Raw genomic sequence first — 25,070 nt, 5'->3', positions numbered from 1 at the left:
GTGTGTGTGTGTGTGTGTGTGTGTGTGTGTGTGTGTGTGTGTGTGTGGTGTGTGGTGTATGGACTCAAGTACAGTTGCATTACCTGGCTGTACACTTCTGGCATGGCACCTGTAGACTCCAGCTCAGTTTCCTGGTTTCTGGGTAGGTTATTGTCATTCTTTGTCATTAACAGGAAAATGTAGTGGACTTGGAGATGTTCTGCCCAGATTCCTCCTTTGATGAAGGACTTATTGTCCCAGTTGTTGGGATTGCCTCAGCTTCAGGACCACTTCCCTCAGTGTCAATCCCTTACCCAGGGTGGTCCACATCCAATAAATGATTGATGCAGGGGACAGTGTTCTGGCCTTCTTTCCCAGCTTAAGATAACTCTGAAGGCCTCCTGATGACTCCCAGGTCAGCAATGCTTTGTAGGGATGGCATTGCTGCCTGACTTCTCCCTCTGCCCATTTCTGCTTCTTTCCTCCCTCTTTCCCAGAGGTTGGTCCCACAGCACTCCTCAATAAATATCCTGCAAAGCCAATCTCTGATTTAGAGTTGCTTCCTGGGAAACCTATGACAGAAGACAATAATATATTTATAAAATACAAATTGGATCATGTTATTTTCTTGCTTAAAATGTGTATAGGTGAAAGTCGAAATTCCTTAGCAGGGTTTAATTGTCCCTTAGGAAATGAGCCTTCCTCATCTTTTCACCTCCATCTCTCAGGGCTGACAACTTCCACACTGAAGTCCAGTTTGGGGTCCTTCAAATGTCCCAAGCATTCCTATGCTCTGAGAGTTTATATATAAATAATACCTTTTCCTTTTTTTTTGGCCTTGCTTTTGCCTTCCTTGTTTTCTTGACAAACTTCTATCATTCCTTCAAGACACATCTTACATCACAATGACAGTTCATATTTATTGGGCCATTCTGATGTGCTAGGGACTGTGCTATGTGCTTTTAAAAAATGTGTTATCCTTATTAATCACTAGCCACTTATGAGGTACATATTATCATCATTCCCATTTTGCTGATGAGAAAATAGGGTGCAGAGACTTTAAAAAACTTGCATAAAGTCACAAAATTGGTACACAGTGGAGCCTGGACTCATGGAGGTAAATTGTACCCTTATTCATTATATGAAACCACCCTGTATGTTTCTTTAAAGAAAGGAGATTTTGCAATTATTTTTAAAGGTCTTTTAAAAAGTCCTTTTTATATTTACTTTAATTTCAACCATTTCTAGATACCTTACTTTCTTTCAAGCTTTATTGAAGTATAGCTGATAAATAAAAATTATATATATTTAAGGTATATTACCTGGTACTTTGATATATGCATACCTGTGAAAGAATCACCACAATCAAGCTAATTTATATCCAGTACCCCACTTAGTTATTTTGTTTTTCTTTTTTCTGGTGGGAGCACTTAAGGTTTACCTGCTTAGCAAATTTCAAGTATACAATGTAGTATTGTTAACTGTAGTTACAATGATGTGCATGAAATCTTCAGAACATGTTCATTTTGTAAAACCGGAAGTTTGTGCCCTTAACCAACATATTCCCATTTCCCTCCCTTCAGTCTCTGATAGCCATATTCTACTCCTTGCTTCTGTGAATTTGACCACTTTGGATTCCACATAGAAGTGAGATCACACAGTATTTGTCTTTCTGTGCCTAGCTTATTTGAATTAGCATAATGCCCTCTACGTTAATTATGTTTTTGTAAATGGCAAAAATTTTTGGAGTATGAATAATATATCATTTTACATATATATGCATATATATCAATCTGCATACCTATTTATGTCTGTACCAATCGGTATCTATATGTCACTGTATAGACATCAATATACACTATGTAGAAATATATCAATATATTTATATATTAGTATATGTCAGGATATTTATAGAAATACATAAATATGTTATATATAATATATAGATCTATATCTACATTAAATATGGTTATATCTATATATTGAAATATATCTTATGTATATACATATGTATTATATATATATACAAATATACGTGTATGTTGATATACATATAGATACTGATATAGCTATAGACATATGTGTAGACATAGATATATCTATATATTGATATATAAAAATATACAGATATATAAATATATGTAGACATAGGTACATCTCTATATAATATTGATATTATAATATCAATATATAGATGTACCTATGCCTACATATACATTTATCAACCTACACATATTTATCAATTCATATATTGATATATTACTATATATATTGATAGAGCTATCTATATATTTATATATCAATATACCTATGTATCATATATTGATATATATCTATATATAAATATCTAATATATATATATCTCTCTGTAGGTATATCAATCTATAGATATACCTGTGTCTACACATATATGTCTATATGTCAGTATCTATATGTATGCCACATTTTCTTTTTTTAATGATACTTTAAGTTCTGGGATTTATGTGTAGAATGTGCAGGTTTGTTACATAGGTATACATGTGCCATAGTGCTTTGCTGCACCCATCAACCTGTCATCTACATTAGGTATTTCTCCTAATGCTATCCCTCCCCTAGGCTCCCACACCCCCAACAGGCCCTGGTGTGTGATGTTTGCCTCCCTGTGCCCATATGTTTTCATTGTTCAACTCCCACTTATGAGTGAGAACATGTGGTGTTTGGCTCTCTGTTCTTGTATTAGTTTCCTGAGAATGATGGTTTCCAACTTCATTCATGTCGCTGAAAAGAACAGGAACTCATTCTTTTTTAGGGCTGCATAGTATTCCAGGGTGTATATGTGCCACATTTTCTTTATTCATTCTAACATTGACGGACATTTGGACTGGTTCCAAGTCTTTTGTATTGTGAACAGTGTCTCAATAAACGTATGTGTGCATGTGTCTTTATAGTAGAATGATTTATGATCCTTTGAGTATATACCCAGCAATGGGATTGCTGGGTTAAATGGTATTGCTGGTTCTAAATCCTTGAGGAATCCCCACACTGTCTTCCACAATGGTTGAACTAATTTGCACTCCCACCAACAGTCTAAAAGATTCCTCTTTCTCCACATCATCTCCAGCATCTGCTGTTTTTTTGACTTTCTAATGATTGCCATTCTAACTGGCATGAAATTGTATCTCACTGTGGTTTTAATTTGCATTTCTCTAATGACCAGTGATGATGAGCTTTTTTTTCCATTCACCCCATTGACAGACATTTAGGTTGTTTCCATATCTCTGCTATTGTGAATAATGCTGCAATGAACATGGAAATAGAGATATCTTTTCTAGATACTGGTATCATATTCTTTACATATATATCTAGCAGTGGTATTGAGTTTTATTTTTTGAGGAACTTCCATACTGTTTTCCATAATGGCTATACCAACTTTCATTCCCAACAATAGTGTACAAATTTTCCCTCTTCTTTAGTGATAGGCTAGGACTGGAACATAGCAGACTTTCAAGGACTGTTTGCTGAATAAGTGAACAAATGCAATAATGGCTTCCCCCAGTCCCAGCTCCATCATGCTGAGTGAAGCAGGATGGACCTTTCCTTCTTTAAAAGGATGTCTCTTGCTGAGTAGGCAGTGGTCCTCTCTAAAGTTTCTACTCTTGTCCATAGCTCCCAGCTGCCCATATTTGGCAGCTTTCTGTTAGTATGATTTGTTTAAGGATCCAGCAGTGATTTTTCCTTCTCTGATGCCCTCCACTGCATCTGAGATCAGAATCAGAACCTGCCGGAGCCATCTCTAGACAGCAGCTTATCAGCATCTTCTTTGCTGAATTTCCTAGTGTGATTCTAAAGCTGGGAGCCTGAATTTACATTCTGCGTTGCCATATTCTGCTTTGATGCTTTCAAACTCAGTTTTTTAATTGCAAGACAGATGCAATCATAATTCACATACTTTTGGTGTGGATAAAATGAGATAGCATAGGTTTCAAGGTTCTAAATACCAATAAATATTATTTGTAGTTAAAATGGTTTATTCTAGTTGTCTTTCCATTCAAAAGTTGTCCCAGTCAAAAGCCTCAGTCCCATCCCATACCTTACTCCTCCTCCCTACTCCCAAGTTCCTCCTTATGTTGTTCTAGTTTTCTTCTCTCATCAACTACTGAAGATAATTCATCCACAACACATATGTTTTCTATGGTAAGAATAAATCACCTCATCTAATTTCTATTCTGGACTTTGACTAACTGGATTCTTATGTCTTCTAGAAATGATAAAATACCAGAATCTGAAAACACAAACAAGATTTAAAAAATTGAAACTCTAAGAAGCAGAGCGATTTGCTTAGAGGTCACAGAGTAAGCTGCGGGTCCAAAATCCACCTCCAGGACTAGGACCCTGTTCCTTTGGGTATTACCTTCAGACTTACTTCTGCATTTTAAGCGTTGAAAGGGTTACAGAAGAGCTTCAGTGCTTTCTTGGGTGGCTTTCTCTGATTCTACAGGAAGCTTAGGTGGTCTTTTTATATGCCCCTAGGGCACTCTACACAGTGGCACTTCCACAATTGTAAAGAACTGCTGGATGCCTCTTTTCTCTAATAGACTTTAAGCTCCAAGAGTATAGGGTCTGGGTCTCTCTTGTTTACCATCCTATGTTCTTGATAGAGTGCTTGTCGTATAGAAACTGGTCGCTAATATCTATGAGAACATGTTAAGTGGCCAGTAAATACCCGAGACTGACTGATCAGCTTCAGGGTACATACTGCATTGTGAATCTTCCTTATTCTTCTCTGGTTGGACTCCTCGGGAAAACAAAGACACTGAGGCTGAGTGTTTATATTCCTAGGCCCCATCAGTTGCCCTCTCCCCTTTCCCCTGGGCATGAAGATCCAGATTTTATCAGGTAATTTTCCAGTTAGATTCCTGAATTATTTCCTCTGTAACCCACCTTGTCTATTACCATTAGCAGAGCCAGTAAGTGAAAGAAAAGAGATTGGGTCATTAGGTGACTTGCAGTTTCCTTTCAATCTTGAGATTCTATCATTCTCATCTTTTATTCATTCGAATCATTCACACTTTCAATAAATGTTTACTGACACCTACCATGTTCCAGTATGTTCCAGGCACTTAAGAACTAGGAATACATTGGTGAACAAAACAAATACAAACCGTGCCCCATTGAGCTTACATTGTATTGGAGAGACATGAACACTACATATTCATGTAAATTAAATAATAATATTGCTGTGGAAGTAAATAAAATGTGGTAGAGAATAGAAATTCTGAGAGAATTTGGTGTCTTAATTTAATTATAATTCTTTGTAATTTCAACTTTTACTATAGATTAAGGGGTGCATGTACAAGTTTGTTGCATGTTACATATTACATGATGTTGAGATTTACAGTACAACTGATTTCATTACACAGGTGGGGAGCATAGTACCCAACACATGGTATTTTAGCCCATGCCTGCCTCCCTCCCTCCACTGTCTAGTAGCCCCCTCTGTTCCCCATCTTTATGTCTATGTGTATTCAATGTTTAGCTCCCACGTATATGTGAGAATATATAGCATTTGTCTTTCTGTTTTTGCATTAATTCGCTTAGGATAATGACCTCCAGCTCCATCCATGTTGCTGCAAAGTGTAAAATTCCAGTATTTTTTAAAATAGTTACACAGTATTCCATGATGTATATGTAACACATTTTCTTTATGCAACCCACTGTTGAAGAGTACCTACCTATGTTGATTCTATGTCTTTGCTATTATGACTAGCACTGCAGTGAAAATACAGGTACATGTTTCTTTTTGATATAATAAATTATTTTCCTTTGGGCATATACCCAGTAGTAGGATTGCTAGGTTGAATAGTAGTCCTGTTTTCTGTTCTTTGAGAAATCTCCAAACTGCTTTCCACAGTGGCTAACCTAGTTGCATTCCTACCAGCAACGTGTAAGTGTTCCTTTCTCTCTGCAACCTCGACAGCATCTGTCTGTTTTTTTTTTTTTTTTGACTTTTTAATCATTGCCATTCTGAATAGTGTGAGACGGTATCTCATTGTTGTTTGGTTTGCATTTTTCTGATAATTAATCATGTCGATCATTTTTTCATGTTTTTTGGCCACTTGTACATCTTCTTTTGAGAAGTGCCAGCGCATATCCTTTGCCTATTTTTAATTAGTTTGTTTTGTGCTCATTGATTTAAGTTCTTTGTAGATTCTGGATATTGGAATTTTGTCAGATGTATAGTTTGTGAATATTTTTTCCTATTTTGTAGACTGTTTACTTTGTTGGTAATTTCTTTTGCTGTGCAGGAGCTCTTTAGTTTAATTAGGTCTTTTTTGTTTTTGTTTTTGTTCATAGAGACATAGCCTTAAATTCTTTGCCAAAGCCTATGTTGAGAAGGGAAATTCCTAGGTTATCTTCCAGGATTTTTATAGTTTAAGGAAGTCTTTAATCCATCTTGAGTTAATTTTTGTACATGTTAAGAGGTAGGAGTTCCAGTTTTATTCTTCTGCATATGGCTAGCCAGTCATTCTAGTATCATTTATTGAATAGGGAGCCCTTTTTCCATTGCTTATTTTGGTCAGTTTTGTTAAAGATCTGATGATGTGTGACTTTATTTCTGTGCTCTCTATTCTGTTCCAGTTTTCTATGTGTCTGTACCATGCTGGCTTGGTTTCTTAGACCTATAGCATAGTTGAAAATTTGGTAACATGATGCTTTTGGCTTGTTCTTTTTGTTTAGGATTGCTTTGAGTATTTGGACTCTTTTTTGGTTCCATATGAATTTCAGAGTAGATTTTTCTAATTCTGTGAAAATGATATAGGTATTTTGATAGGAATAACATTGAATCTGTAAATTGCTTTGGACGGTGTGACCATTTTAACAATATTGATTTTTCCAATCAGTAAGCATAGGATATTTTTCCATATATTTGTGTCATCTCTGATTTCTTTCAGCAGTGTTTTATAGTTCTCCTTGTAGAGATCTTTCACATCCCTGGTTACATAAATTCCTAAATATGTCATTTTATTTGTGGCTATTGTAAATGGGATTGTGTTCTTAACTTGGTTCTCAGCTAAAATGTCATTGATGTATAGAAATGCTACTAATTTTTCTACATTAATTTTGTATCCTGAAACTTTACTGAATTTGTTTATCAGTTCCAGGAGTCTTTTGGCAGAATCTTTAGAGTTTCTATGTGTAGAATTATATCATCAGCAAAGAGAGACAGTTTGACATTTTATTTTCCTATTTGGATGACTGTTATTTCTTTCTCTGCCTGAATGCTCTGGCTGGGAGCTCCTGTACTATGTTGAATAGGAGTGGTGAGAGCAGGCATCCTTGTCTTGTTCCAGTTCTCCAGGGAAGTGGTACCAGTTTTTGCCTGTTCAGTATAATGTTGGTTGTGGGTTTGTCATAGATGGTTCTTATTATTTTGAAGTATGTTCCTTTGCTGCCTAGTTTGTCGAGAATTTTTATCATAATGAAATGTTAGATTTTATTGAAAGATTTTTCTGCATCTATTGAGATAATCATGTGGTTCTCGTTTTTGATTCTGCTTGTGTGATGAATCACATTTATTGATTTACGTGTGTTGAATTAACCTTGCATCCCAGGGATAAAGCCTATTTGATCATGGTGAATTAACTTTTTGATGTGCTACTGGATTTGGTTTGCTAGTATTTTGTTGAAGATTTTTGTGCCTACCTTCATCATGCATGTTGGCCTAAACTTTTCTTTTTTTGTTGTATCTTTGACAGATTTGGATATCAGGATGATGCTGGATTCATAGAATGAGTTAGGGAGAAGTCACCTTTCTCAAATGTTTTGAAATAGTTTCGTAGGATTTGTATCAATTCTCTGTATGACTGCTGGAATTTGGCTGTGAATCTGTATTGGTCTGTTCTCATGCTGCTATAAAGAAATACCTGAGATTGGGTAATTTATAAAGAAAAAGGGTTTAATTGACTCACAGTTCCATATGGCTGGGGAGGCCTCAGTAAAATTACAATCATGACAGAATGAGAAGCAATGCATCCTTCTTCACATGGCGACAGGAGACAGAAGAATAAATGAAGGGGGTAAAGCCCCTTATAAAACCATCAAATCTTGTGAGAACTCACCCTCTATCATGAGAACAGCATGGGGGACCATCACCATAATCGAATCACCTCCCATGAGGTCCCTCTTCCAACATGTGGGGATTATAATTTGGATTACAATTCAAGATGGGATTTGGATAGGGACAAAAACAGCATGAAGGTACCAACCTTGTGATCTAATCACCTCCCATGAGGTCCCTCCCCCCAACATGTGGGAATTATTATTCAAATTACAATTCAAGATGAAATATGATTAGGGATACAGAGCCAGGCCATATCATTCCATCCCTGGCCCCTCCCAAATCTCATCTTTCTCACATTTTAAAACACAATTATGCCTTCTCAGCAGTTCCCCAAATTCTTATCTTATTTCAGCATTAACCCAAAAGTCCAAGTTCATCGTCTTATCTGAGACAAGGCAAGTCTCTTCTGCCTATGAGCTTATAAAATCAAAAGCAAATTTGTTACTTCCTAGATATAATAAGGTACAGGCACTGGGTAAATGCACCTGTTCAAAATGGGAGAAAATGGCCAAAGCACAGAGGCTACAGGCCCCATGCAAGTCTGAAATACAACAGGACAGTCAGCAAATGTTGAACTTCTAAAATGATCTCCTTTGATTTCATGTCTCACATCCCGGTCATGCCGATGCAAGAGGTGGGCTCCCACAGACTTGGGCTGCTCTACGCCTGTGGCATTGCCAGATATGGCCCTCCTGTTGGCTGCTTTCACAGGCTGGAATTGAGGATGTTCAGCTTTTCCAGGAGCATAGTGCAAGGTGTGAGTGGATCTACCATACTGGGGTCTGGAGGATGTTGACCCTTTTCTCACAGATCCGCTAGGCAGTTCCCCTGTCAGAATTCTGTGTGGGGGCTCTGACCCAACATTTCCCTTCTGCACTGCCTTAGCAGAGGCTCTCCATCAGGGCCCCACCTCTGCAGCAAACTTCTTCTCAGACACCCAGGCATTTTCACACATCCTCTGAAATCTAGGTCTAAGTTTCCAAACACTAATTCTTGTCTTCTGTGCACCTGCAGGCTCAACACCACATGGAAGCTGCCAAGGTTTGGGGCTTGCACCTCTGAAGCCATGGTCTGAGTTGTACCTTGGCCCCTTTTAGCCATGGCTGGAGTAGCTGGGATGCAGGGCACCATGTCTTGAGGCTGCACATAGCAGGGCTCTGGGCCAAGCCCATGAAACCATTACTCCCTCTTAGACCTCCGGGAGGAGCTTCCATGAAGGTCTCTAACATGCCCTAGAGACACGTTCCCTATTGTCTTGGTGATTAACATTTGGCTCCTCATTACTTATGCAAATTTCTGCAGTCAGCTTAAATTTCTACGCAGAAAATGGAGTTTTATTTTTTATTGCATCATCAGACTGCCAGTTTTCTAGATTTTTATGCTCTGCTTCTTCTTAGATGTTTAGCTGCTTAGAGATTTCTTCCACCACATACCCCAAATCATCTCTCTCAAGTTCAAAGTTCCATAGATTTCTATGACAGGGGCAAAATACCACCAGTCTCTTTGCATAGCAAGAGTGATCTTTACTCCGGTTCCCAGCAAGTTCCACCTCTCCATCTGAGAGCACCTCAGCCTGGCCTTCATTGTCCATATCACTATTAGCATTTGATCAGATGATTCAAGAAGTCTCCAGGAAGTTCCAAACTTTCCCACATCTTGCGGTTTTCTGAGCCTTCCAAGTCTCGAGGAATTTCCAGACTTTCCCACACTTTCCTGTCTTCTTCTGAGTCCTCTAAACTGTTTCAACATCTGCCTGTTACCCAGTTCCAAAGTTGCTTCCACATTTTTGGGTATCCTTGTAGCAGTGCCTAACTTTCTTGGTACAAATTTACTGTATTTATCTGTTCTCATGCTGCTATAAAGAAATACCAGAGACTGGGTAATTTATAAAGAAAAGAGGTTTAATTGACTCACAGTTCTGCATGGCTGGGAAGGACTCAGGAAAGTTACAATTATGGCATAAAGGGAAGCAACACGTTCTTCTTCTCATGGCAGCAAGAGAGAGAAGAATGAGTCAAGGAGGAGAAAGCCCCTTATAAAACCATCAGATCTTGTGAAAATTCACTCACTATCACAAGAATAGCATGGAGGGACTGCCCCCATGATTTAAACACCTCCCATGAGGTCCCTCCTCCAACAGGTGGAGATTATAATTTGGATTACAATTCAAGATGAGATTTGGGTGGGGACACAGAGCCAGACCATGTAAGAATCCATCTGTTCCTAGGCTCTTTTTGGTTGGTAGGTATTTTAAATTACCGATTCTAATTTGGAACATGTTATTAGTCTGTTTAAGCTTTTACTTTCTTCATGGTTAAATCTTGGGAGGTTGTGTGTTTCAGAAGTTTATCCATCTCTTCTAAATTTTCTAAATTTTGTGTATAGAGGTGTTCATGGTAGTCTCTGAGTATCTTTTGTATTTCTGTGGGGTCATTTGTAATATCATCTTTGCTATTTCTGACTGAGCTTATTCAGATCCCTTTTCTTTGTTAGTCTAGCTAGTGGTCTATCAATCTTGTTTATTTCTTTGAAGAAATAACTCTTGGTTTCAATAATCTTTTGTATGGACCTTTTGGTTTCAATTTCATTCAGTTCTTGTCTGATTTTAGTTATTTCTTTTCTTCTATCTTTGAAGTTGGATCACTCTTTTTTTTTTCCCCAAGATCTTCTAGGTGCAATGCTACATCATTAATTTGTGATCTTTCTGACCTCTTCATGAAGGCATTTAGCACTATAAACTTTCCTCTTAACACTGTTTTAGCTGCATTCCGAAGATTTTGGTAAGTTGTGTCTCTATTTTCATTAATTTCAAAGACCTTTTTAATTTTTGCCATAGTAACATTTTTCACCCAATAGTTATTCAAAGGCAAATTGTTTTCCATGTTCTTATATAGTTTTGAGAGATATTCTTGGTATTAATTTTTTTTTTTTTGCACTGGAGTCCAAGAGTCTGCTTAGTATGATTTAAATTTTTTGAAATTTATTGAGACTTTCTTTTCTTTTAATTGTACTTTGAGCTCCGGGGTACATGTGCACATCTTGTATCCTGTAGAACTGTTGCATAGATATATACGTGCCACGGTGGTTTGCTGTCTCCATCCCACCCCCTCCTGCTTCAGTCACCATGTCAGGCATTTATTTCTTCTGGTGTTATCCCTCCCCATCCTCCCCACCCATCTGTTGTCCCTCCCCACCCCTACAACCCCCTAGTTTGCCAAGTGATTGTTGTTCTCTTTCCTATGCCCAAGTGTTCTCATTGTTTATCACCCACCTATGAGTGAAAACATGCGGTGTCTAGTTTTCTGTTCTGTCAGTTTGCTGAGTATGATGGTTTCTAGATTCATCCATGTCTCTACAAAAAACATGAACACATTTTTTATGGCTGCATATTACTCCATGGTGTATATGTGCCACATTTTCTTTGTCCAGTCTATCATTGATGGGCATTTGGGTTGGTTCCAGGTCATTGCTATTGTAAACAGTGCCACAATGAACATATGAATGCATGCATCTTTATAATAGAACAATTTATAATCCTTTGGGTATATACCCAGTAATGGGATTGCTGGATCAAATGGTATCTCTATTTCTAGATCCTTGAGGAATTGCCACACTGTCTTCCACATGGTTGAACTAATATACACTCCCAACAACAGTGTGAAAGTGTTCCTTTTTCTCCATATCCTCTCCAGCATCTGTTGTCTCCAGATTTTTAAATGATTGTCATTCTAATTTGTGTGAGATGGTATCTCAATGTGGTTTTGATTTGCATTTCTCTAATGACCAGGGATGGTCAGCATTTTTTCATATGTTTGTTGGCCTCATATATGTCTTCTTTTGAAAAGTGTCTGTTCATATCCTTTGTCCACTTTTGAATGGGTTTGTTTTTCTTATAAATCTGTTTTAGTTCTTTGTAGATTCTGGATATTAGCCATTTGCCAGATGGGTAGATGCAAAATTTTTTTCCCATTCTGTTGGTTGCTGGTTCATGCTAATGATTTTTTTCTTTTGCTGTACAGGAGCTCTGGAGTTTAATTAGATCCCATTTGTCTATTTTGGCTTTTGTTGCTGTTGCTTTTGGTGTTTTAGTCATGAAGTTCTTGCCTGTGCCTATGTCCTGAATGGTGTTGCCTAGGTTTTCTTCCAGGGTTTTTATGGTGTTAGTTCTTATCTTTAAATATTTAATCCATCTGGAGTTAATTTTTGTATAAGGTGTAAGGAAGGGGTCCAGTTTTAGCTTCCTGCTTATAGCTAGCCAGTTTTCCCAACCCCATTTATTAAACAGGGAATCCTTTCCCCATTGCTTCTTTATGTCAGGTTTGTCAAAAATCAGATGGTTGTAGATGTGTGGCATTTTTTCCAAGGCCTCTGTTCTGTTCCATTCATCTATCTGTGTTTTGGTACCAGTATCATGCTGTTTTGATTACTGTAGCCTTGTAGTATAGTTTGAAGTCAGGTAGCATGATGCCTCCAGCTTTGTTCTTTTTGTTTAGGATTGTCTTGGGTATGCGGGCTCTCTTTTGGTTCCATATGAAGTTGAAAGTGGTTTTTTCCAGTTCTGTGAAGAAGGTCAATGGTAGCTTGATGGGGATAGTGTTGAATCTATAAATTACTTTGGGCAGTATGGTTATTTTCACAATATTGCTTCTTCCTAACCATGGGCATGGAATGTTTTTCCATCTGTTTGTGTCCTCTCTTCTTTCATTGAGCAGTGGTTTGTAGTTCTTCTTGAAGAGATCTTTTACATCTTTTGTTAGTTATATTCATAGGTATTTTATTCTCTTTGTAGCTATTGTAAATGGGAGTTTGCTCATGATTTGGTTCTCTGTTTGTCTGTTATCAGTGTATAGGAATGCTTGTGATTTCTGCACATTGATTTTGTATCCTGAAACTTTGTCAAAGTTGCTCATCAGTTTAAGGAGGTTTTGGGCTGAGGCAATGGGGTCTTCTAAATATATGATCATGTCATCTGCAAATAGGGACAATTTGACTTCTTTTCCTAATTGAATACATTTTATTTCTTTTTCTTGCCTAATTGCTCTGGCTAGAACTTCCAATACTATATTGAATAGGAGTGGTGAGAGAGGGCATTCTTGTCTAATGCCAGTTTTTAAAGGGAGTGTTTTTAGTTTTTGCCCATTCAATATGATATTGGCTGTAGGTGTGTCATAAATAGCTTTTATTATTTTGAAATTCATTCCAATGATACCTAGTTTATTGAGAGTTTTTAGCATAAAGGGCTGTTGAATTTTGTGGAAGGCCTTATCTGCATCTATTGGGATAATCATGTGGTTTTAGTCTTTGGTTCTGTTTATGTGGTGGATATGTTTACAGATTTGCATATGTTCAACCAGCCTTCCATCCTCGGGATGAAATCTACTTGATCATGGTGGATAAGCTTTTTGATGTACTGTTGGATTTGGTTTGCCAGTATTTTGTTGAAGATTTTTAAATCAAGGTTCATCATGGATATTAGCCTGTAGTTTTCTTTTTTAATTGTGTTTCTGCCAGGTTTTGGTATCAGGATGATGTTGGCATGGTTGATCTTTAGAATATGTTCCATGTGTGGATGAAAGAATGTATAATCTGGCTGTTGGGTGGGATATTCTGTCGTTGTCTATTAGGTCCAATTGGGCAAGTGTCAAGTTTAAGTTCAGAATATCTTTGTTAGTTTTTGACTTAGTGTTCTGTCTGTCACTGTCAGTTGGGTGCTGAAGTCCTCTATGATTATTGTGTGGCTGCCTGAATCTTTTTGTAGATCAAAAATTTGTTTTATGAATCTGAGTTTTCCAGTGTCAGGTACATATATATTACGATAGTAAAGTCTTTTTGTTGAAATAAACCCTTTATCATTATGTAATGCCCTTCTTTGTTTTTCCTGATTGTTGTTGGTTTAAAGTCTGTTTTATCTGATATTGGAATAGTGACTCTTGCATTTTTGGTTTTTCATTTGCATGTTAGATCTCTGTTTATTCTTTTACTTCTAGCCTGTGGGTGTCATTACATGTGAACATGTGAGATATGTTTCTTGAAGACAGAAGACAGTTGGGTCTTGTCTTTTTATACAACTTGCCACTCTATGCTTTTTAAGAAGCGTGTTTAGATCATTTACACTCAAGGTTAGCGTTAATATATAAGATTATGATTTTGTTGTCATATTGCTGGCTGTTTGTTTTGCAGACTTGCTTGTAAAATTGCTTTAGATTGCCTGTGGGTGATGTGTTTGAGTGTGTTTTTGTGATAGCAGGTTTCAATCTTTTGTGTCCATGTTTACCATTCCTTTTAGGGCCTTTTGTACAGCTGGTCTGGTGGTAACAAATTCCCTTGGTGCTTGCTTTTCTGAGAAGGATTTTATATCTCCTTTTCTCAAGAAGCTTAATTTAGTGGGATATGAGATTCTTGGTTGGAATTTATATTCTTTAAGAATGCTTAAACAGGCCTCAATCTCTCTTGGTTTGTAAGGTTTCTGTTGAGAGGTCTGCTGCTTGTCTGATGAGGTTTCCTTTGTAGGTGACCTGACCTTTTCCCCTAGCTGCCTTCAAGATATTTTCTTTTTGGGGTGGGGGTGGGGGAATGAAGGGAATAAATCACTGTGCGTTGTTCAGCCTGATGTGAAAGGATGGTTGGTGGTTTTCCTGCATTGTATCTTTTCTTTCTTTATTTTTTCTTTAATAAATGGGATGAGAGGGCAAAAAAAAAAAAAAAGATATTTTCTTTTGTATTTACCATGGTGAATCTGATAACTGTATTCCTTGGCTTGTACCGTATTTTACTGTGGTTTTCAGTATTTCTTGAATTTGAATGCCCTTCTCTCTAGCTAGATTAGGGAAATTTTAATGGACTATATTCTCAAATATGTTTTTCAAATTACTCTCTTTCTCTTTCAGAAATATTCACGAGTCATAGATTTGGTCTCTTTGCATAATCTCATATTTCTCAGAGGCTTTGTTCACTAAAAAATTTTTTTTTGTCTGATTGAGTTGCTTCAAAGAACCAATCTTCAAGCTCTGAGAGTCTTTTCTCAGCTTGGTTGATTCTGCTGGTTATGCTTCTGATCATATTATAAAATTTTTGAAGTAAATTCTTCAGTTCTAGAAGTTTATTCTGTTTTTTTCTTCAGATAATTATTTCATCTTTCAGCTCCCAGGTTGTTTATGGATTAGGTTTCAACTTTCTTCTTGATCTTGATTAACTTCCTTGCCATCCATATTCTGAATTCTGTGTCTTTCATTTCAGTTATTTCAATCTGGTTAAGAACTATTTCTGGTGGACTAGTGTGTTCATTTGCAGGTAAGGGCACGCAGTGGGTTTTTGAGTTGCCAGAGTTTTTACACTGATTCTTTCTCATGTGCGACTGCTAGTGTTCCTTTAACTGTGACATAAGTTGAGTATAGTCAGTTGGCTTTGTTTCTGGTTGCTTTCAGAGGGCCGAGACTCTGTACATATGTGTGTATATATATATATATATATATATGTACAGTGTGTGTGTGTGTGTGTGTGTGTGTGTGCGTGTGTGTGTGTGTCTCATTTTTTTCCTTTAGTTTTCACAGGTGCTGTATATTGGCAAAATATTTTAGTGGTGTAATTTGGGCTGTTATTCAATAAGTGGAAGTTAAGAGTTTTGGCCAGCAGATAGAGTATTCGCTCGTGACCGTTTTACATTTTGGTGCATTTTTACAGCAGTGCTCTATGGGTATGGAGGACAGAGATCCCTCACCTGTCCTGCTCCTGGGCCTTGGAGGAGTCCCCTCCAATTGCTGTTTTCATGCCAGTATTTCCTTTGTTAGGTGTTCTGGGCCACAAGGCTCCCTCAGGCAGGAAATACGATTGGCAGACAGGGCATCCCCTTTCCAGACCTACTCTGTAGTGGGAGGCATGCCCTATTCCCCTGCTGGCCTGAAAGAGCTGAGGTATCTCAGCACTCACAGTATTCTAAGAGTGAAGGCTCACCACTTGCTTGGACACTAACCATGCTGTTGTGTCCCATTCAGATAGGATCAGCAGGAGTGGGTGGAGTCATCTGCTCTACCCTCTGAGTGCTTCCCAGGGGAACATAGGGTTGTGTACACCCACAGAATTTTGGCAGAGGCAGGGCATTGTGCTGGAAACCCCAGCTGGTGTGTCCCACCAAGGTAGGAGCAGCAAGGGTGGGTGAGGCCTCTTGCTCCACTGTCCAGGTGCTTCCTGGGGGAACATGGAGGTGTGTACCCTGGCAGAGTTCAGGCAGAAGTTGAACTGCTGTGCTGGAAGCTGGCTCTGAGCCTTGTCTGGCAAGGGAAATGGTGCAATCTTACTGCCTCCAGGCACCATGACTATGGCCTCTATTATGGCTTTGGCAGCTGGAACTGGGCTGGTCCATGGTCCAAAGCCTGTGGGAGGTCCCATGGACTTGAGTGTTGCCTTTACAAAGACTTCAGGTGGCTCTTTGGATCAATCTAGAGGCCCAGGGGGCACTGTGATTCTCTCATTTCCAGGATTGTACAGGTCCCTGTGGGAAGTGTGAATCCCCCAGGGGCTCTCACTCATTTACCTTTTCTCCATGTTGGGAAGTTCCTTCTGGCTCCATGTCGATCCCAGATGTGCTGCTGCCAAGCTTCACTGTTCTCTGTTCTCAGTGTCCCCTCACTTCCTTGATGGATCCCTAGGAGGTTTTTTAGACAACTGGCTTGTAGTGTCAGTGTTTACTCACCACTTTGTTTCCTCCCTGTGAGAGCAGCACACACCAGCTACTTCTAGTCTGCCATCTTGACCCCTCTCTCATTTTATAGTATTAGATACCTGGAAGTCTTAGATAAAAAATCTCAAGGGTGTGACCCAGATTATGCATTGGGCACATTTAAGACCAGGAATGCACAAAAATCCTGCTTGTGACACATTCCTTCCATCCCCATGTGAACTTTGATGCTCCCTTGAAAGGTGTTTAGTTTCACTTAGGCTGATCTAGCCTTACTGGGGCCAAGGCTCTGCAGCTGAAGATAACTGAGGATGAGGTATTAGTTTCTATGGAAAAAATCCCCTTAGGCTAATCTGGAATCAAGATGATTAATACTTTTTACTAACAAATAAAAGTTCAGGAGTTCCCGGGAGTTCAGTCACCTTAATGCCATTAAAGCTATAAATACTCTTTGAAGACATAGACTGTTGATATTGAAATATCAGCCAAATGATCTGTAGCGGCTGTGGAAATTTACCACTTCCCTTGAGAAGTGACTCTGCTCATAGCCTACGGAGGTTTCTGAGTTTGCTTCTCTATTCAAATTGTATATTATCTTCCAGAGTTCTTAGCAGTACCCTTGGTCATCTTTGAGGGCAGGACAGACCCTACTAAATCCATCACTTAGGAGGAGGTAGAGGACTTTGCCTAGGGTGCCTTCATTAATTTCTATTATTTGCTCATGAATTCATTTTCTCCTACAAAAAAGCTATTAGTGTGGTGTCAAGATCCATTTGCTTCAGCCATTTTCCTTATTGTATTCATTCTGCATACTATTAGGATCAATTTCTTTTTATGGAACCATGAATCTTAGGACGTGAGCTGTTGTTCCAGGGAAAACTCGTAAAAGCAGCCACATTGATCATAGCATAACACCCCAGCTCCTGGGCTTGTTGTACCATCATAGGACCCATGTTGCACATTGGAGACACAAATCTCAAAGTAAGAAAATGCAGTGGAACATATGCTCTGCACATTTTTGGATTTGGATATGCCTAGAGATCTGGGAGCTTGGGTGGTTGAGGTAGGGGTAAGTGAATGGCATATGAAGGCAGTTTGTGGGGATCTGTTTGTGTGAGGAGCCACGTTGGGTAGGAACACATCTCAAAGGGAGAAATGTATGTGTATGAAGGGCTTGGAGTGTTTACCCGGTTTTGGTGAGGGACGTGGGGCAAGAGTAGGTATGATTCTGCATGTAATGTGATACCAATCCCTCTGATCTATAGCCAGCTCAATTCCATGGAATTGTAGCTGAGCTGCAGGGGAAGAGAGGACATCCTGCAATCTATTTCATTGCTACTCTCTCCACTTTATGTTACACTCAATTGGAGGGGTCTGGCAGTGCTGTGCTTGTTATCCCACCCGTTGGTGCCACAGACCACTTTGTAGTTTTGGCCACTCCAGAGAGTGGGTAATGGCATCAGGTAGGAACTATAGTAGCCTGAGAGAAGACAGCAGAGGCAGTGGGGTAGTAGTGCGCTCAGAAAAGACACATGGTTCCTGACTAGATTTGCATGTGTACATATAAATAGACTCCCATAAATGCTTATGGGGGTTGGGGGTCTTTGTCAGAGGCTGAAGTTTTACACGATCAGATGGTGCCAACGACAGAGACATTTTTACACTTGTTAATGTAATGTCACCTGGACCTTTAGGCTGTGGAAGTGTGGTGTGTGTTTGTGTATATGTATGTGTATGTGTATGTGTATGTGTATGTGTATGTGTATGTGTATGTATGTGTATGTATGTGTGTGTGTTCCTCAAATTCAGGGACACTCAATTAAATCTCTAGGGTTCCTTAGAGATTTAGGCTCTTTCACAGCTTCTCTGGTGCTAATCTGAAATATGGCTGGGGCAGCATGTCTGTATGACTTTCCAGTTGGTTTCCCAGGAGGAAGAAAACAGCTCAGAGCACTTGTTAGTCCAAAGGTTTAAATGCACTAGAGTCAAGATAATTAAGGATCTCCAGGAGAGCACAGGGAAGAGTAATTGAGAGAAGCCAAGTGAAAAATAATATGAGGAGAAAGGGAGATGAAGGGCATTAACTCACAAGAAGTTGGCAGGTCCTTGTTTAGATGATAGAAGGGCTGAGCTGATAACAAGAAAGGTTGGGACAAGTTGTAGCCAAAGGAAATTTCATTTGAACGTTTGTCAGGATGTCCAAAATGAGGGATCTATTGAATGAAGGGCGCAGAAAGGGAGTCATTTGACTCGTTAAGAATCAGCTTTGCCCTAACTGAACAAAAATCAGCAGGCTGAGTAGGTGGCTAAGAAAATACCTTTACAGCCTCTGCTGCTTCTAATCCTGACAGAGTTGGAACAAAGCTGAGCTTTTGAAGGCAGAATTGACACCATGTTGATGGCACTTGTGTCTTGCTGTGCCAATGCCATCCAGAGATGTGAGCAGTTAAAGGACTAAAATGAAATGGAGCCAGATCGATATTATTTGCCTGGGCAAGCAGTTGGGGGCCTGCAGTTCACAGGGGGCTCTGTGCTAAGTGCTTGATTTCTTTTCTGCTTTTCAGAGAGACGAGCAGTTCAGAGGAGTCTAATGCTCCTGCTCCTTCCTTCAACTTGGAGACATGGGCAGGTAGAACTAAAGTGCAGTTTGCTAGAAACACAACACTGTTCTGGGTGAATGATGGTTCTATACAGGATAATGCCTTTCTGAGGCTGGAGCACTGGCTTTGAGACTTCCCCATTCAGTCCAAGTTGGACCAAGCAGGCCTGTGTCAGACAAGGACAATGAATCTAAGGCAATCTAACGACTCCCTGTCGTTAAAAGAGTATTCATGTACTACCCAGCACTGTCTATGCTCCGGTGAACATGATACTTCACTGTTACCCTTTCTATAGGGTTATGGCAACCACCCCAGTTTCCAGGATGTAGGACTCTCACTACTAAAACCAAGAGAGCCCCAGCAACTTGGGACGGTAGTCACGCTAGCATAGCAAAGCATTATTAGGTATGCTCTGTGCTGAGTGCTTTACCTGATTTATCTCATGCATTTCCTCTGCCACTTCTGAGGAAGACTGTTACTTGTTCCCATTTTATGGATGAATATAGCCAGGCAAAAACACGTTAGCTAACTTGCCTAACAAAATGTTAATGTCAATTCTCTTTGGCCAGTGAGTGTCCAAGTGAACTTTACTGTTTTTCCATACATTGTTTATTAAATAAACAGGTATTATGCAATAATATTAAAAGAAAAAAAAAACATTAACCTATTTTCCTTGTGGGAAAGTAAGTAATTTACCAACGTCATGTGTTTAATGAGTTGAGTCTGGAAACTGCATTGATGAATTCCTTACCACTACAGCAGCAGGATAGGCTTAGAGAAGAAATTCCCTCATTTTAATAAGGTCTTTCTTGTTCTTTGGACAATTTCTATCCTTACCTCTGACTGCCTTAGAACCAACCTATGCAGAATTCTCTATAATGAAGAATGTTAGAATGAGTTTTCTTTGTGTAATAGCTTCCCAACTAGGCAGAGTACTCTCTTTTGCAGTGAGCAAATTTCTTTTTAGCTACAAGATGCCTGATATGAAAGTCTTACTCTTAATTAGCACCCTGGGGCAAGTGCTGATAAAATTCTGTTTCTCATGATTATGGGAGAGTATGTGGAAACCCAGCGGAGGGCTCCTAAATTTCTTTATTTTATCACCAGGGCTGTCCATCCCCTGCTGTCTTGCACATCTGTGCAGTTCAAGTTGCTGCCTCAGAGAGAAAGGGCAACAAGGAAGGTTGGTCAAGTGACCCCCCAATGGAAGAGGGCAGAGGAGGCTTTGAGCTCAGCTGGGCTGAAGTCCTGAAACTTACTTGGGAAATAACTCTTTTCTATACCTTCAAGGTTTGCCATGAATGTTCCAAATTTATGCTCATCCTAAAGCAAGTTCCTCTGTCTGTTGTTTCCCCTTAATAAGCCTCAAGCATTTAAGTGGTTTGGAAATCTCCTTGCAGTGATTCTCCCACTTTGACTTGGACACACTCATGGCACTGGTTTGTTGGGCAGCACATGGGTATAGTGACTGAGATTCTGGAAACAGACCAGCTGAGTTTGAATGCCAACTCTGGCCTCTTTTAGCTATGTGACTTTGAGTAATTCAGTTCATCCCTCTAAGTGTAAATGTTCTTATATATAAAATGGGATAATTGTTATACCTAACTCATAAGATTGATGTCAGGATTAAATAATACAAGGTACATATATTACCTGCTACAGAGTAAATGTTCAATACTTGTGTTTTCACCTGGATTTAACAGGGGCAGGCAGGAATCAGAGGAAGCATGAACTCACAGGCATGAGCTCAAGCTCTCATCCATGAGTTTTCATGAAGGGTAGATCACAAGCAGGCTGGAACTGCATGGTTATGTTCATGATGTTTGGGGAAGCCTCATTTCTGCTTTTAAAGTCTTCCAATGGATAAAGTTAGAACCATCCAGGATCATCTCTCTTACTTAAAGTCAACTAATTAGGGGCTTTAATTACATCTGCCAAATCTCTTTACTCCACTACCTAGATTAGTGTGTTTGGCTGAATAACCAGACCCTATAACTAGCCAATATGATGCCCCAAAAAGCCATCCCCAACTTTTAGCTGTGATAATTTATAATAGTCTCTGTGTCCCCCGTGACAAATTACCACAACCTTGGTAGCTTAACAGAAATATATTATTTCACAGTTCTGGATGCCAGAAGTCTGAAACTAGAATCACTGGGTTGAAATCAGTGTGTCAGGAGAGTGACATCCCCTCTAGAAGCTCTAGGGAAGAATCAGTTTCTTGCCTCTTCTACATTTTGGTGACAGCAGCATTCCTTGGCTTGTGGCCACATTGTTCCAACCTCTGACTCTCTGGTCACATTGCTTTCTCCTTCTCTAGGTATGTCAAATCTCCCTCTGTCTCTTTCTTATAAGGATACTTGTGATTACATTTAGAACCTAGCCAAATAATCTTGGATCTTCAGACCTTTAATTTAATCTTGTCTGAAAAGACATTTTCCATATAAGGTAACATTTACAATTTCCAAGGATGAGAACCTAATATTTTTGGGGACCATTATTTAGACTACTACATCACTTCTCATGTATTTCTGGAAGCCTGCTTTGTGCCAGGGACTTTGCCACGCTGTTCCGAATGCGAAGATGGAATAGTCACAGTCTCTTCCTTCAAGGGCCTGACGGGTAACAAACAGAGAGTCTTCAGGTACATGAGTAGCCTAGCAGTAATACCAAGAGGCAAGTCCAAGTGCATCTGGATGGTTATTTGTGATGTGGTGAAGGATCTTAGAGGAGAAAAGAGATCTCTTTCAACTATGAAGAACCAGGAAGGTTTCATGAAGAAGAGAGCATTTAAGAGATCTTAAAGGATATGATTGTCTAGAGCAATCCTTTTCAAATTTGGGCATGTATAACATCACCTATGAAGCTTCTTAAAACACAGATTGCTGGGCTTTGTCCCAGAATTTCAGATTTAATAGGTCTAAAGTAAGGGCTAAGAATGCACATTTTAAACAAATTCAGGGTTGATGGGGATGCTGCTGATCTGGAGACAACACTTTGAGAACCACTGTTCAATACATGTAAAGATAATGGTGGGAGGGGAGATAGCTCTTTCCTTTCTTGAATTAATTTAGATACAATTTAGAGGTCACTTTCTCAGAGAGCGCTCCTCCTTGAAAACAGAAGAAAGCTTGTCACATTAATTTGCCCTGCTACATTTCTTCATATTATTTATCGTCACTATTGAGGGGGTGGTTTCTGTCTCTCCTGCCAGAAGGTAAGCTTCACGAGGATACAAACTGTCTCTTTTATTCACAGCACTTAGAAAAGTGGTTAGCACATGGTAGGTGCTCAATAAATATTTGTTAAGGAAAGAACGAATGATCTTAGGTCTCATGTAGCTTAATGTTTGTTAACTCCTCTAACCTTATTCCTTCAACACTAAACCAGTCACTTCATCCACAATTATTTAAATAGAATTAAATCAGTCAAGTTGGCTTTTCAAGAGGACTTTTTCATTTTTTTCAAAATGTTCTAGCTGACACAGTCTATGTAGAGCTGAAGATAATTTGGACTTAACTTAAGCAGTGAAGAAATGCCCATAAAGTAATTAGACTGGTTTGAACTCATTTAATTCTTAATATTTCCATTTTTGAATAAATATTTCATGCATTGCTCTTCTGGGAGGCAAAGATCCAGGAAATTTCAGCAATAATGTGTGTATAGAATTTCTTTTTCCCCACAGTAGCACATTTTGAAAGATATTTCAACAGGTTATGACAAGTAGAACAGGAAAATATTATTTTAATTTCCCTGGGTCAATTATTAGAATTACTGAAAAATATACTTAAATCACACTTTATCAGTGTGATCCACTCTGAGGAGGAGGGTACGTAAAAAAGGACTGGATTGGTTTATCATAATTAAGTTTGTGCCCAAAATGCCAAAAGAAATCAAATGTATTGGACTCATCTGTCTTGCAGCCATTGAATATAACCGTGAAAAGGGGGATTGAGCCTGTCTAAATGTGGCATGCTGCTATAAAGCAGGTGGTAAAATCTAAAGAAAATTTAAAACAAAGTACATCTTATGAGCTATGTTCCTAAATTTTCCCTTCAGAAACAGATGTCACATAATAAACCGTAATAAAAACTTTGAACATGTACAAGGACATTTTGAATAATTAGAAATTTATTTTAGTCATTAAGTTTGATGATAACTACAGGGCTCTTCCCTAATTCCTCTCCTTCTAAGCAGAACAAGAGAGGTAGAAATGGGGTCAGGTTAGGGGCAACATGATCTATGTGCAAAGGTGGGTGATCAACTCATCACAGTTTGCCTGGAACTTCCCTAGTTTTAGCTCTTACTACCTTGTATCCCAGAAAACTCCTATGTTCTTGGAAAACTTGGACAACTGGTCACCCTAGGCACAGGCTGGCTCTCTTATTGGGTAATGACACCCCGTTATTAAGGATAGTACACTGAGGTTGAATGGCCATTTCTCTGCATGAGGTGGTTCAATCTCTAATGAACTTTAGAGGCTGACTGGCTGCAATTCTCTTTCTCTAAACAAATAAATCCTTACCTCACGAAGCTAAATACCTAATTATAGTCATATAAAACAGCATGTACTTGTACAAATTTCTATTTTAGCTAAACTTTAAAATAAAGGTGGATGAATTTATGAATTCTTAACAGTTGATCGTTGCTTTTAATGCTCTATTTGACAAATTCACTCCCTGTCAAAAGATGTACAGTCATTTGGTGTTTCAATTTCCTCATCTTGTACCAATATATATATATTTTTGCTTTTGTTGGTAAGAGGACTATTTTAAATGTGTGTGTTTTGTGTGTGTGTGTGTGTGTGTGTGTGTGTGTGTGTGTGTGTGTGAGATAGAGAGAGAGAGAAAGAGAAGGGGCCGGGAGAACAAATACTATAAGCTAGGATTTTCTTTTCTTTCAAATTTTATCATTTATTAGCTCTTCTATTGATATTTTTCAATTGAAACAAAAGCTACACACCATTTGTTTTGGAGGACAACTTCTTAAACTGTCACTCACTTGTCTGTTCCCCCTTTGGGATATGGGTGATGTATGGACATCAAGGAACCTCAGACTGTAATCTTGATCCGATAGCCTCAGAGTAATAGAAAAGGGTGGGTTGAGTGGGTAAGTGGGAGGTAGTGTAGCCTAACTAGAAGAGTGAGGTTTACTTCCTCATGTCCCTATCTTCCCAGGTAATCACACACAAACAACTGGCTTTTCAGATTAAATTTTGTGTCTGCTCTGGAAAGGATGAAACTGTTTTGGACAATCAGTATGTGTGAAAGATTGTAAAATGGCCACCCAGTATTAATTCGCTTCTTATTTCTTACTGACAGATTCCTCATTTTGTTTGAGGCAGCAGTGTGAGTGGTTTAAAACACTCAATTTCCCAGCTTCATTTGCAGGTTGGGTGGCCATGTAGTGTAGTTCTGACTAATGAGGTCCAGGCAGATGTGCCCTTTGCTTTTCCTTTACTGGAGAGGCAATGACCATATTGTGGCCACGAGGCAACAATCATGAAGAAAAGGGCAAGGAAATCTTACAACATCAGTTTTGACGTTGTTGAGCTGGCAAGTGAACACCTACTTCTAGAATTTTCGTTAAATGAGATGACTTAGTCAAACTTTTGGTAGTAGCCACAGTTGCACGATTTTCTGTTTCTTGCAAGTAATTGCTGTCTAACTGATCCAGGATAGTATGCTACAGTGGAGAGTGTGCCACAAGAGGAAGC

The 25,070-nt window shown here is 38.9% G+C and overlaps 1 long non-coding RNA gene across 1 annotated transcript in view; it reads left to right on the top strand.

The window, feature by feature from the left end:
* The window catches only part of LOC116555116, a 52,238-nt gene extending 28,115 nt beyond the window's left edge, over positions 1-24,123 (top strand). Inside the window, exon 3 of the long non-coding RNA XR_004270384.1 lies at positions 19,319-24,123. This is a non-coding gene — a long non-coding RNA (uncharacterized LOC116555116). The remainder of the gene's footprint in view (positions 1-19,318) is intronic.
* The last annotated feature ends 947 nt before the right edge of the window (positions 24,124-25,070 follow it).

Source organism: Sapajus apella, unplaced genomic scaffold, assembly GCF_009761245.1.
Source record: "Sapajus apella isolate SASKATOON/1434 unplaced genomic scaffold, GSC_monkey_1.0 scaffold14, whole genome shotgun sequence".
Taxonomy (NCBI): Eukaryota; Metazoa; Chordata; class Mammalia; order Primates; family Cebidae; genus Sapajus; species Sapajus apella.
The sequence above is the reverse complement of the archived record's forward strand: the minus strand, read 5'-3'. Positions and strand labels throughout refer to the sequence as shown.